Here is a 15603-nt window from a genome sequence, read left to right as displayed (position 1 = left end):
TTTATGCTAGTATAGCTAGAATAGAGGAATATTCCACAAGATAAATAGTCTAGATGCTAATTACCCGAAAGATAAAACAACCAAATAACCAAATTAACCAAAAAATAAGCAACCAAACCAAGTTATCACAATACTCCACGCTGTGCGTGGGTTTGTGATAAGGTGATTTAAATTTTTTTTTTCTTTTTCTTTTATAAACCTTTTGTAAATCTTTTTGAAATTTCTTTTTAAAATATCTTCTAAATACTTGGATTACAAGATGTAAACTTAGGCCCAGTATATAATTTGGGCTATATTTTATTTGAAAACCCCATAATTTAATACAAAGGCCTATTTAAAACCTTAATAATTAATAAAAGCCTTTTTAGTATATAAAACCTTTTAAAAAATTATAACTAATAAGTTACTAAAAATAGGGAGTATTACAAACTACCCCCCTTAAAAGAAGTTTCGTCCTCGAAACTTACAGCAAGCAATGCAAGAGACAAAGCAAGTAAGACACATATACCACCAACTTCCTATAAAAGTAAGTTGATTCACATAATAACTCATAAAATATGTCAAACAATAAGGTTCTAAATCAAACGCGCGAAACTCTATCGTATTCTACCCCCCTTAAAAGGAGTTACGCCCCGTAACTCTACTACTAACCTTCTGCAAACAACTCTGGGTATTTCTTTCGCATTCAGCCTCTGCTTCCCATGTTGCTTCTTCGGACTTCTGATTAGACCAGAGCACCTTAACAATTTTAACATCTTTGTTCCGGGTACTTCTAACCTTACTGTCTAAAATCTTAATAGGCCTTTCTTCATAGGACAAGTTCTCATCAATTTGAACTGTTTCAGGTTGCAACACATGCGATTTATCTGGGATATACCGTCTCAACTGAGATATATGGAACACATTATGAACACGGCTTAATTCAGTGGGTAGGCTAGCCTATAGGCCACTTTTCCAACTCTATCCATATTTCATAGGCCTATAAACTTAGGGCTGAGCTTCCCTTTCTTTCCAAACCTCATCACACCCTTCATTGGTGATACTTTCAAAAGCACTTTTTCGCCCACTTCATATTCTTCTTCCCTACGCTTCAGATCAGCATAGCTTTTCTGACGATCTTGGGCTGCCTTAATCTTTCCTTGGATCATCTTAATGTTGCACGGTCTCTTCAATCAATTAGGCCCAAGTACAACTGTTTCACTTATATCGTTCCAACATAATGGGCTTCTACTTTCCTACCATACAAAGCCTCGAATGGTGCCATGCCTATACTTGAATGATAACTGTTTTGTAGGAGAACTCTATCAAATCAGATGATCTTCCCATGAACCCTGATATTCCATGACAAAGCTCTTAACATATCTTCTAAGGTTTGTATGGTCCTTTCAGTCTGCCATCAGTGGCTGGGTGAAAAGCAGTACTCATCAATAGCTTCGAACCAAAGGCTTGTTGTAGCTTCTGCCAGAAGTTAGACAAAAATCTAGAATCTCGATCAGACACAATATCTTTCGGTACTCCATGTATTCTCAATACATGCTTGATGTAGGCCTTAGCTAGTTGGTCCATCGACCATGTTGCCTTCATAGGTATGAACACTGCAGACTTGGTCAACCTATCGACAATTACCCATATCGTATCATTCCCAGATTTACCCTTAGGTAAAGCAACAACGAAATCCATCGAAATGAATCCCACTTCCATCCTGGCACATCTAAAGGTTGGACTTTTCCTTGGGGTCTTTTATGTTCACTCTTCACCTTTTGACATGTTAAGCATTTGGAAACAAATTCCGCTATGTCCAACTTCATACGAGCCCACCAGAAATTCTTCTTTAAATCCTTATACAACTTATCACCCCCTGGGTGCATCGAATATGGAGAATTATGACCTTCCTCCATGATTTTCAATTTCAAATCTTCACAAGCTTCGGGTATACACCACCTTCCTTCCATTCTTAAACTTCCATCTTCATGAATTTCGAAGTCTCCAGCATGACCCTCCCTCACCTTTTCTTTTATCTTTTCCATCTTTTCATCTTTTAATTGAGCTTCCCTAATTTGATCAAACATCGAGGGTTGAATGGTCAATGCACTAAACATTTTCTCTACTTCTCCATATTGCATAACTTCAAGATTCATCTTCTGAAAGTCAAACAAGTTGATTGCCACCACCATAGTGCTTAAGGTATGACTTGTCTTCCTACTTAAGGCATCTGCCACTACATTGGCTTTCCCTTCATGGTATTGGATATCCAAATCGTAGTCTTTTATGAATTCTAACCATCTCCTTTGCCTCATATTCAAATCCTTTTGGGTGAAAATGTATTTCAAACTCTTGTGATCTGTGTATATCTTACATGTCACCCCATACAAATAATGACGCCAAATCTTTAAAGCAAAGACTATTGCGGCTAACTCTAAGTCATGAGTAGGGTAGTTGACTTCATATGGCTTCAGTTGCCTTGATGCATAAGCAATGACTCTTCTATTTTGCATTAAAACACACCCTAGACCATGTTTAGATGCATCACTATATACTTCATAAGTATCACTCCCATCAGGCAAGGATAACACAGGGGCTATGGTTAGTCTTTCTTTTAGGGTGGTGAAGGCTTTCTCACATTCTGGGCTCCAAATAAACTTGGACTCTTTCTTCATAAGGTTGGTCATTGGTCGGGCTATTTTTGAGAAATCCTTAACAAAACGTCTGTAATAACCTGCCAGACCTAGAAAACTTCTTATATCAGTCACATTCTTTGGAGTAGGCCATTCACTAACGGCTTCAATCTTTGCTGGATCAACGGCAACACCCTCCTTAGAAATGACGTGGCCTAAAATGCCACTTTTTCCAACCAAAACTCACACTTCGAAAACTTGCATACAATTGCTTCTGTTGGAGGGTTGACAAAATTATTCGGAGGTGTTTCTCATGCTCTTCTTTATTCTTAGAGTAAACCAATATATCATCTATAAATACTACCACAAATTGGTCTAAGTATGGCTTAAAAATTCTATGCATGAGATCCATAAATACTGCTGGCGCATTAGTCAATCCAAAAGGCATTACTGTAAACTCATAATGGCCATAACGTGTCCTAAAAGCGGTCTTAGCAATGTCCTTATCAGCAATTCTTAACTGATGATACCCTGACCTTAAGTCAATCTTAGAGAAAATTCCAGCTCCTTTCAGTTGGTCAAACAAATCATCGATCCTTGGGAGAGGATACTTATTCTTAATGGTCACTTGGTTCAACTCACGTAGTCGATGCACAACCTTAGACTACCATCCTTCTTCTTTACAAAAAGACAGGCGCACCCCATGGGGATACACTAGGCCTTACGTAGCCCTTCTCTAATAACTCTTCTAATTGGGTCTTAAGCTCATTCTTTCAGCTGGAGCCATATGATATGGTGCTTTAGATATTGGGCCAGTTCCAGGCATTAGGTCTATGGTGAACTCCACCTCCCTTATTGGAGGCATTCCAGGGATTTCTTCTGGAAAGACATCCTGAAATTCATTAACTACAGGAATATTCTCCATCTTTTCTCCTTCTACTCCCAACTTTTGTATACTACACAAGTACATGGATACCCCTTTCTTATACAGTTCTTGAGTTGCATAGCAGAAATCATTCTTGGCCGGGCTTCTGACTGATTTTTCTATAGGTTACTTTGACTCCTTTTGGGCCTTTCAACGTCACTTTTTGGGCTCTGCAGTCTATTTGGGCTTTGAATCTTCCCAACCAATCCATTCCCATAACAACATCTAGGTCATCTAACTCGAATTCAATTAAGTCTGAAGGAAATTCTACCCTGCTATAGTCACTAAAACATCTCTATATAGCTTAGAAACGTTAATGACATCTCCAGAAGGTATGACTATATCCATGCTTATAAGTTCGGGTTTTCCCAACTTAAGTTTCTCCACTAAGGTTTTGGAAATAAAAGAGTGAGAAGCTCCTGAATCAAATAAAATTTTAACTGGAATAGAAGAGATGAAGAAAGTACCAGTCACTACACCTGCAGTCGTTTCAGCCTCACGATTGCTCATGACAAACACTCGACCTTGATTATTTGTCTTAGCCTGATTGTCTCCTCCGTTCCCATTCTTAGGAGGAACACGATTATGGGTCATGATTGCTGTTGGAGTCCTTTGTTCCCATTACCTCCCTGATTCTGGGTCGGCTTAGGATTTGCTGATGTTGAGTCTTTCTGGAAGCACTCATATTCTCTATGGCCTAACTTGCTACAGATCCTACAAGTTACCAGATTTCCTTCACAGTCCCTTCCTGGGTGGTTTCTTGGGCATCTTTTGCAGTAGTAGACTCTCTTGGACTTTCCATTTTCAGATTGACTACGATTGTTGTTATTCCCATTACTTTTATCATCCTTTCCTTGCTTGAATCCTCCATTAATCTTTTGACGCTTATCTCCACCTTGAACCCATTACTAGACCCCTTCCTTTTATCTCTAGGGTTCACTTCCAACTCTCTTCCCTTGATCCCGAATAGATGACAACTCTCCCATACACTTCCTCAAGGCTATTAAAGTTAGCCCCTCCCAATTTCCCTTGAATGGACAAGGTCAACCCTTGCTCAAATCGTTGAGCCTTTAAAACTTCAGTTGGAACCATTTCAGGTGCAAACCTCATTAACTCTATAAACTTAGAGTAGTACTCATTGATAGTCATGGTCCATCCTCAGTTGGTAAACTCTAGGCACTTCTTTTTCCTTAAGTGAGGTGGGTAAAACTTGGTTCTCAGGCTTCCTTAAATTGCTCCCACCCAAAATCCTCTTGAGTCGCAAAGACTCCTTCCTTTGGGACCACCATAAATCGGCTTCCTCTCTTAGGTAGTATGTAGCATTGTTGATTTTCAACTCATCATCACACCTAACAGCAGTAAACAGTTTATCAAACTCTCTAATCCAGTTCTCAAGACTGGCTGGGTCCTCTTTTCCATCATAAACAGGTGGATTCCTAGAGGCTACTTTCTTAAACACCTCGCCAGCTAGGTCAGGCTCTTGTTGACGGTTCAGTTGAGAAGTGATAGCCTTAGCCAAATTCTTGGTCAGAGAGATCAACTCCTTAAGAGTTGCTCGAGTTTTGATCTACTTCCAGGTCTACTGGCCATTTCTTCCTGGGTAAGAAACAAACTACTTATTAAGTGATCCTACTAAATTTGTAATTCATACAACAATCATGATTCATAATATGATTGACAAATTGCACATAGCATAAAAAGAACAAACGAGAATTTTATTTATTAATCCTTGAAAAGGAATGCTAACATATATAAAGAGTAGTAGTCTAATTACAGAACTACTAATTATTAAAGCTACTAAAACTGCTAATCTAACATTTTCCTAAAAAAAATTAATTTACTAGTAAATAGAATCAGATGGATCTTGATCTCTTGCTTCATCATTGGCTTGGTGTCTAAACCATTCATCATCAGACATAGGGTGATATTCCGGAGGTGATGAACGGCTACCCTCTGTGCTTGGTAGGTTGCTTTGAATATTAGAGGGTTCGGACTAGTAGTAGGTTCATGGTCAGGATGGCTTGGAGTTTGATATGCATTCATCATAACTCGTGCTTCTTGTTGCTCTTTCCATAATTCCGCATATCGGAGGTCAAATGTGAAATAAGGTACGGTAGCTAGCCAGCTTCCTTCTTGGTAATGATCCCTCATGTTGGGCATCCCATCTAATAAAGTCATCACATTGTAATACTTATTATATAGCCAATGGTAGGGTTCAATGTAGGGCAAGTGTTCTAGAAGCAGGGAAACCATTGGTCCATGATAACGAAACTGTTGGTATCCTTGGTCTATTAAAAAGTTTGCATACTTCAGAACAGCACGCACATAATCAGTCACAGTTTGAGCATCTCTTTTTACTAGAATACGTACAAAAAATGGACTATGACTTGCCATAATAAATCTGTGGTAAAAACAAATACAAATAGTAAGTATTATACGTATATTGTCATAAAGACAACTAAATCTCCTTCCTTATGAAAATTAATAATATTTTCATATTTTGCTAGACATAATGTCATACAATTATTCAAGAATAATAATCTGATTGTAAATAAGGAAACAAAGAAAAATTTCAAACTATTTGTATTTTCGAAAAATTTAAGTATATAATAAGTTTTTATTTCGAATACTAGGTTTTTCGTGTATGGAAAAATTAATCGAGGGAGTTCCCAGGAAAGAGAGGTGCGGCACAAACGGCCAACTTAAGTACCAAGTCTTTCCTTAGCCAGAACTTTCCTCAGAAAAATAAAGCCACACACTTATTCCTTTCTTCAAAATAAATAAATTGGAAAATATTTATATTTGGAAATATAACTTTATTTATGCAAATAAAATGCATATAACTTTATTTATGCAAATAAAATGCAAAAAAATTTATGCACTAAAATGCGAAACTCTAACTTATATGCCCTTCCTAAATCTACCCAAACTCTCATTAATAAACCTAAAGGCTCTGATACCACTTTGTAACACCCTCAAATTTCTCTCTTTTTGAATAATATATTTTAATATAAAACACTTGAGAAACTTGAGAGTATTATCGCCACGTGATAACGTTAAAGGCTAAAACTACTAACTACTAACTTAACAATGCAGCGAAATTAACAAAAATAACTTCTCTTTATTGATAAATAAAAATTTATTGTTTCAACTATGACAAATGGAAAAATAAAACATAATGACTACTAAACTAAGCTATGTAGTACTCCTCACTAGCTCCCCATATGTAGTAAAAGGATCATCACAGGGACAAAGCCATAAAACAAACAAAACAAAATGCGTGTCAGTAAAAATACTGAGTACATGTATATGCGGAAATTTAAACACTTTATTAAACATTCAAAAGAATATTCATATAAACCTTTCTTGAATACTTGAAATAACTTGTATAATATAAAGTATATAACTTTAATAAAAATCCTTTTCCTTGCCTAGGTACCTTTCCTAAAGTGTGCACACCCCCAAGTTTAGTATTCCTTACTGAGTCTATTACGAGGGGAACTACCTTGTCCACATGACTTATACAAAAAGTACATGGGTAAAATATAATAGCTACCGTTCTTGTTAGTAAATAACAAGCCGTGGCCTCTGTATAAATTGTGATCATAAAAGATCATATAACTAATAAAAATCCTTTAAAAATAATACTCCTTCAAAAGAATAATAATTCTTATATCAAACCTTAGCCATATAAAAGGCATAAATAATCACTACTCATAAAAAAAAAAGATAATCTTGAAGCTTTTAATTATAGAGATAGAATAATTATATTTAGTAACGTAAGGTATTAATAGCTAGCTGGTCATGTAGATTCTATTTGACATATTGCCGTATGGCTTCAGCATGAAATTAGTACAATAAAAATTGTAAGTTACTGACATGTACCATGACATACAACAAAGGATAATAATTTCATGTGGCTAAAGTTTCAGAGTACTAATGCACGACTCTTCATAAGCGGATAATTAATTCACTCAACTTATTTTTTTGTTTACAACAACAAACGAACCTGCGATTAACCATAAATTACTAGCATGTTCAATCATAAATTTAACCATATACTTACAAAGGGGTATGCTGAAACTTATAATACTAATACTAAAACTCACGTAAACATACATTACAATCCAAGATAACAACCCTAAAACAATAATACAATATGTGCATAACAATATTAAAAATCTACATATACACGCACCTTTAATAATAATAACTACTAGGGAGAAAAATAGAGAAGGTAGGCTAAGAGGGAGAGAGTTTAAACTTGAGAAAAGAGATTTATTCCTCAAATTTGGTGTGAAAAATATGGTGGGTGGAGACCCCTATTTATACTAGTTGGGTAAATAGGATAAGAATAGGAATAGGAACTAAAAGATAGATTCTTGAGAAAAGATAATTACTTTAGGTAGGATAAACTATCTTTTATGATAATATAGCTAGAATAGAGGAATATTCCACAAGATAAATAGTCTAGATGCTAATTACCCAAAAGATAAAACAACCAAATAACCAAATTAACCAAAAAATAAGCAACCAAACCAAGTTATCACAATACTCCACGCTGTGCGTGGTTTGTGATAAGGTGATTTAAATTTTTTTTTTCTTTTTCTTTTATAAACCTTTTGTAAATCTTTTTGAAATTTCTTTTTAAAATATCTTCTAAATACTTGGATTACAAGATGTAAACTTAGGCCCAGTATATAATTTGGGCTAGAATTTATTTGAAAACCCCATAATTTAATACAAAGGCCTATTTAAAACCTTAATAATTAATAAAAGCCTTTTTAGTATATAAAACCTTTTAAAAAATTATAACTAATAAGTTACTAAAAATACGGAGTATTACATTGCCACAATCAACACAAGGACAATAAAACCCCTCAGTTCCCGTTGCAGCCTGATGAATTAATGCAACATCACAAAATTCAAATACCCCATCCACGAATTTACTCGTGTCACGACTACCATACATCCATGCACGATTCATTTCAATCAGACTTCTAATTACACACAAGCAACAAGTACCTCATGTCAATAACGAACTTCATTACATGATTAGAGTTTATCTATGAACTATATAAATTCAATGAAATCAGGCATGCTTTCCAAGGGTCCTTATCACTCCAACCTAACCCATCCTTAGATGTCTAATCTCACTAGTGAATGTATGTCTTCTTTTTGATTCTACGGAAAATCCGGCAGCATTTCTCTACAGTTCTCCAAGTACACGATGTAGATATATAGTAACTTATATCTACATATGTACCCAGAGAACAAAAGTAGGGAAATAACGAGCCAAAGATTTTCCTCTATAGAATCGAAATAAAGACATACATTCACCACCTAAGTGAGATTAAACATCTAAGAACAATCCCAAACCGGGGAGTATTCAAGACTTACTCCTAATGAGTAAGTCTTGAATGGGTATCTAGGCATATGATATGATGATGCATATATACATAGGTTTTTGAACAACAAAGCATTTTACATATAATCTTAATTCAACGATACATATATACTTATTTGCATATATAAACCAATTTACACATATAAACCAATTTACTAATATGAAATTAAAGAAAGTTAAGTATGAGCGATAACATACCAATATCAAGGTTGTAAATAGGAAAATGGAACTCAACACTCTGTCACTAGCACTTTGCCACTAGCTAGCTTCAATAATCAACAACAAAGTTTAAAGTTCAAATTAGTATAAACTAAACTAAACTGAACTAAACTGAACTAAACTGAACTGAACTAAACTGAACTAAACTGAACTAAGCTGAACTAAACTAAACTAAACTAAATTAAACTAAACTAAACTAAACTAAACTAAACTAAACTAAACTAAACTAAACTAAACTAAACTAAACTAAACTAAACTAAACTAAACTAAACTAAACTAAACTAAACTAAACTAAACTAAACTAAACTACAAAAATAACAATCATACTCATCCTACCACAAAGACCTAGTTTTTTTAACCTCTAAATCAAACTAACTACTCCAATTAAAATTAAATTAACTCAAATAAATAAAATTTAAACCCTTAAACTATTATACAACCTAATTTCACTAACAATTATTCATAAAATTACAATGAATTATAAAGTTTTGAGATTACAATAAATGTTATGAAATTTTAGTTACCTAGCTAAGAAAAGGTGGTAATGTAGTTGTTTAGGGAGGGGAGGAGGAGGAACGAAGCTAGGGAGCAGTAGTGGTGGCGCGAAACTAGGCAGAAGTGATGAAAGCCCAGTTGGTTATGGCGAATCTTCAGGTGCGCAAGTCGCCAGCGTTGGTGGTGGTGCACAAGACTGAGGTGTGGAGGTGGGGCAGTCGCCGGCGTTGGTGGTGGTGGCAAGTCGCCGGCGTGGGCAGTGGTGTGGAGCTGGGGCAGTCGTAGTGGTAGTGGCGCAAATGTTCGTGCAGTGAGTTTTTTTTAGCAAAGAAATTTGTGTTTAGACGCGGGCGGGTTTTTTGTTGGGAGGGAAGTCATTTAGGACCTCATTTTCGGATGCGGTCCCCTGAACTGCATCAGGTTAAAAAAAAAAAACCGCATCCGATGTTAAATCTGATGCAATTTTTTTTTGGACCGCATCCGATTTTCTTTGCCAAATTTTCCACCAATTTTTGGGTTGATTTTCGGATGCGGTTTTATAAAACCCGCATCTGATACTAAGTGACATATAAGGTTTCTTTTCACTAGTGGTACACCGAACTTTCACCCCTAGCCGCGGTGTGAGCACGTATTTGACTACCCTATTGTTAAGGTTTTATTGAAAATGTATTTTTGAAGTCACCAACAAGTCTTTAAAAGAAGATTCATAAACCTAATTGGATATTGAACACTGTAAGGACATCTTAGGGACTTATCCAATGTAAATTTTCCCGTCTGGACTCCATAGATGGTCAGAAACCAAAAGTTGAGTTGGGGGTGAGGGTACAACACAATCAACAACTTTATTACCCATTGTTGGCTCTACTTAATATCGATTCACAATAAATTTTATACTAAAGAATAATCATATAATATTCTTATGCACTCTTAAAATATTTAGTCTAGGTTGGTTCGGAAAACAGATAAAAGACTAATTTTTAGCGAAAAGTTATTATATATGCTATAATATTACAAGGTATCTAGCAGGTTGTCCAAATTATCTAAATTAGTTAGAACAGTTCTTTAGGTCTTATTTAGCAATAATAACATGCTGGTGATTGAAATCATGCACATTAAAAATAAAACCATATGAATATTTCATTAAATAATAATAGTAAAAGGGATTAGAATGTACATAATAATCACGATTATTAACTAAATATCTATATCGTGACAAGAAACTGTTAGTAACTTCCAGGCAATAAATATAATTGACAAGGGACCTCAGGAATTATACCTATATGGCGTAGGTCGAAGACCATAAGGACCTTTAGGCAGAGCAATCGTGGAACAAAGAACATAGTATGATAAGAATTCGAAAAGGAATTGATGATGTATTGAAAGTATTTAGAAATTTGGAATATGGTTTCTAATAAGGACTCAAAAAGGAATCAATATAATTGAATTATTTGGAATATTCCTCTGTATCCACATATAATTTTAGCAGGCTCCAGTAGATTCTACGAAAACTAGCCCATGGCTCACAAGCCGGTAATGTCTTTATAATAGCATATGCTTAGATTTCTGTCAGCCAATAATGATTATTACTAGCAGGACCGATAACCTCATTGCGTTCTTGAATATGCCCTAACACTTCATTTGCATGATCTATCGCATCATCCCACTATTTCCCGACTGGGGCATAGGTGTCAGGTTCCTTCAAATAGGGTACATTTTCATTCGCGCTCTCACTTTATCTACTTGAAGTCATCTACACAAAATTTCTAATGTTTATATAGTCATCACACACATACTCTATGCACATAAGCCCACATTCACATCATCACATATTCACATCATATCGATGTTATCATTCATTTTTACAATAATTTTTTTATTTTCAAAATATTAACTAAATATATACTACCTCTGTTTTTATTTAGTTGCAACGTTTTGACTTTCACGTTTGCCAATGTACAATTTCAAATCGTTTTATCTCTAATTGTATGTAAGTAAAAATTATAAAAATTTGTTATGAAAGCTTACATCGAAACGAATCAAACAAGACCCCATATGACTATATTTTGTTTAACATATAAATCAATAAATGTGGTCAAATAAGAGAACATGAATAGTGCAATTTGTCAAACGTTGCAACTAAAAGAGAACGGAGGTAGTATATCGTTACTCATAATTTCTAAACTCCAAAATCCTTAATTTTACAGTTTTGGAAACATTTGCTCTGATGCCAAGTGTAACAACACTCCCTAAATAGCATCTTAATCAGGACTAACTATAATTAATTAAAGAGTTAAGCTGCTAATTAGAGATGTTGTCAGTGCAAATTTCCAAACCACCATACGCTTGGAAGGTTAGGAAATCTAGAAGTATCTAAGCATATTTATAAAAACAACCTTAATTATTTAATTATTACATCATAGTCTAAGTATTTAGATACTCGAGTTCAAAATATGAGTTACATAACATAATCGATATTATACAATAAACATAATGTAGCGGCAGTACACATAACACGAACATTCCAGACTAAGCTAATCTTTTACCTTCTTGCAAAATAGTTGAATCTACCTCCACCTGAATAGGTTCAAGACAACAAAACAGTCAGCTTAACCTAGTACACAAGTCCCACCAGATCCAAAATAGTAAGGTGGCTGAAAATAGATTTTATTTTGAAGTAATAACGTAATCGATGTCTCAAACACTTTTATTCGCTTAATTACAAAGTTACTTTCTCCCTTTGAATAATGTAGAAATAACAACAACATCATGAACATATCGAGTAACTTTCCATGAATAACATTTATATTGTTTTCAATAATTACGTAAACATTTTTGTACATAGCTAGAAATATTTCTAGCTCTGGGAAGGAACACGAATGAAGGGCTAAGCCAAATCTCCAGAATTTTGAGGGACGTCTCCCCACTTTTCTTATTTTCTGCTTGCAAGACATTCTAGGTCATGAACCTACATAACAGAGTAATACCCGCTCTAAAGTAATACCCACTCTAAATACTTAAAGAGCAAACCCGCTATGTTAGTGTTGTTCATCACTACTTACGCAACTACTTCCCTTCTAAAACTAGTCTTTTAATACTTATAAAAATACTTGATGGAACCATCTTTTATAATCAACTTAACTTATCAAATAAGTTTCGTAAAACAAGCTTGCTATGTCAAGTTCCACTGTTTTTGGAAAGGCAACTTAACAATCAGGTTTCGAACGAATATTGTGATTAGTTGAGGTGTTTAAAGGTCGTGTTATTGAGATATAGAAGTATGTAAAGGATTCATATAAGGGCTCTTAATATGTGGAAATATTATCTCACACAAGTAAAACATATGTCAATTTTTTATGGTTCTCGGTTTGGTGTTAAAGAACAGTGGTTTTTATGCAAAAATTACTTGTAACTCTTGTGTTCAGCAAAAGTTTTGGTTTACCGCTTAATATATATATAAATAAGTATATAGTCATCATTCAAAATCAATTTCAGAACCAAAAGAATAAGGGTTTACTAGCTCGGAAAGCAATTAAGCGAAAAGTCGGGTTTTGAGTGTTGCTTCTTCTCAAACGAATGTTGTACTTGTTATAAGAGGAAAGATATAAAACAACAGTTTATGAAAAATAAAGATATGAAATTTCCAGAAGTATACCATGAAAGGACAGAAACATTTAAGGCATTTAGGATGCATTCTATTCAACTTATTGGCCCTGAACTTATTGGACCTTATCTGAACTGAACTTATTGAACCTGAACTGAACTTATCAAATCTGATTGGACCTGATTCAACTTATTGGACCTGATTGGAATTTATTGGAACTTATTGACCTTATTGAAACTTATCAGGCCTTATTGGCCCTGATTGAAACTTATTAAACCTCATTGGACCTGATTGAAACTTATTAGACCTTATTGGACCTGATTGAAACTTATTATTATTATTGTTAACCTTAATTATAATATTATTTAATAGCAATATGAATAATCAAATAATAGACAATAATACAAGTATAATACTATACATTGTGTTACTTTAATAAAAAATTCTAATAATAACATAATCAGCTAATAGTAATATGAATAATAAAATAATAAACATAATACAAATAAATAATAAAATAATAGACATAATACAAATAAATAATAAAATAATAGACACTAATACAAGTATAATACTATATAATCATTGTGGTACTTTAATTAAAATTCTAATAATAACATAATCAGCTAATAGTGATATGAAATTATGAATAACAAAATAATGGACAATAATACAAATATTTATTAAACATTGACTATTTAGACCTTATTGGACCTTATTAGACCTGATTGGAACTTATTGGACCTTATTGCACCTGATTGGAATTTATTGGACCTTATTAGACCTTATTGGAACTTATTGCCCTTATTAGACCTTATTGCAACTTATCTGAACTTATATGAACTAATCTGAACTTATTGGACCTGAAACTTAATTTTTTAAGTTGAGCAGAACGCACCCTTAATTAAGGTACAATCAAACTAGAAGCACAGTTTGATCGATTTTAGAGGAACTTGACATGCAATGATTTATATTTCGGAAATCTTTACCAAAAATACACATATAGCACATTGAAATCAACTAATTATAACTCATTAACAAACCAATAGGTTTCCAACAAAATACACATTCGAAGCGCCCACAAATTCTGTAAAACAAATGTTATATAAACAAAATAAGAAAGTAAGGATTCGAAGGGTGGTTCTTGTGTACCTTAATTTGATGTTTAAGAACCAAATCTTACTTAACCACTCTTTATCACTTCTCCATAAAGTCATTAGGACCTTACTGAAAACATTCATCACTTAAAAGTTAGCAATTAACCCAAAGAAATCAAGTTTCAACGTAGTACACCTCATAAATGCTGAAATTCAGCCACAACTCACTTACTTGGTTTTTCTTGATGCTACTGAAATGGAAACTCAAAAGTAACGCTTACCCAGGTTGGGGAACAACTTGATAGACCTAGGGAAGTGATTGCATGCAAGAATTAGAGCTAGGATCCAAGAGAAGCAAGTTGCCAATAGCAGCTCTGCTGCTATCTAGAAATGGCGTGAGGAAGGGGGAAAGAAAAGATGTGTTTTTTGTTGTAGTTCTTGTGGAATGACTCTGATGAAAATTAATTAGGACGTTAGTCTCATATATATGGAGAATGATACGGGAAAAATCGTAATTTTTGGTTTAGTATTAGGGGTAGAATTGTTATTTCCCTTACTTATGAATAAACCAGAATTTCCAATGCTTTTAACTTGGATTCCCTCCTCATTTACTTCCTAATCTTTAATTATTATTAACTAAATTTCTCCAAAGTATATTATATAGCTTAATGGAAGTATCTTGACTCAAATAATCCTTAATCTCACCTCCTGAATAACAAAACGATATCAATAACTCCTACAAATCTCATAATTCTGAAATGATACTCAACCTTCCTAAACATAATTCATGAATTACTCAATTATCACATAGCTCACGTTATTAGTTAGCTAATAACACATAATGTCCACATTGGAAAGAAATTCACATAACAGTCATTTCAATTCTCAGATTTCAAAACGTAATGGTCACAGCTTAAATAATCGTCATTAGCTTAATAATCGTGGATTATCGATTCCAATCTTAGCTTAGTAAGTCAAGCTACTAACATTGATCGTAGATACATTGTCTACCAATGTCATCGGGACAATCATGCCCTTGCATGCTACAATAAGATGATGTATGACCTTATTGTGTTATTTCCTTTGAAAGGAAGGTCGTCATCAGTAAAGAAAATAATATTTCCTTGGATTGGCTTATTATTTGTCAGGAAATTAACCAATCCTTCAGGGGATGTGTTGGATGACATATTCATTTTAGGGCATTTAATAACGCCATACGGTGCTCACGAGAAGAAGCTATCAAT

The sequence above is a fragment of the Beta vulgaris genome, chromosome 3 (genome assembly GCF_026745355.1).
Source record: "Beta vulgaris subsp. vulgaris cultivar EL10 chromosome 3, EL10.2, whole genome shotgun sequence".
In the NCBI taxonomy this organism is placed as follows: Eukaryota; Viridiplantae; Streptophyta; class Magnoliopsida; order Caryophyllales; family Amaranthaceae; genus Beta; species Beta vulgaris.
Note: the sequence above shows the minus strand (reverse complement) of the source record.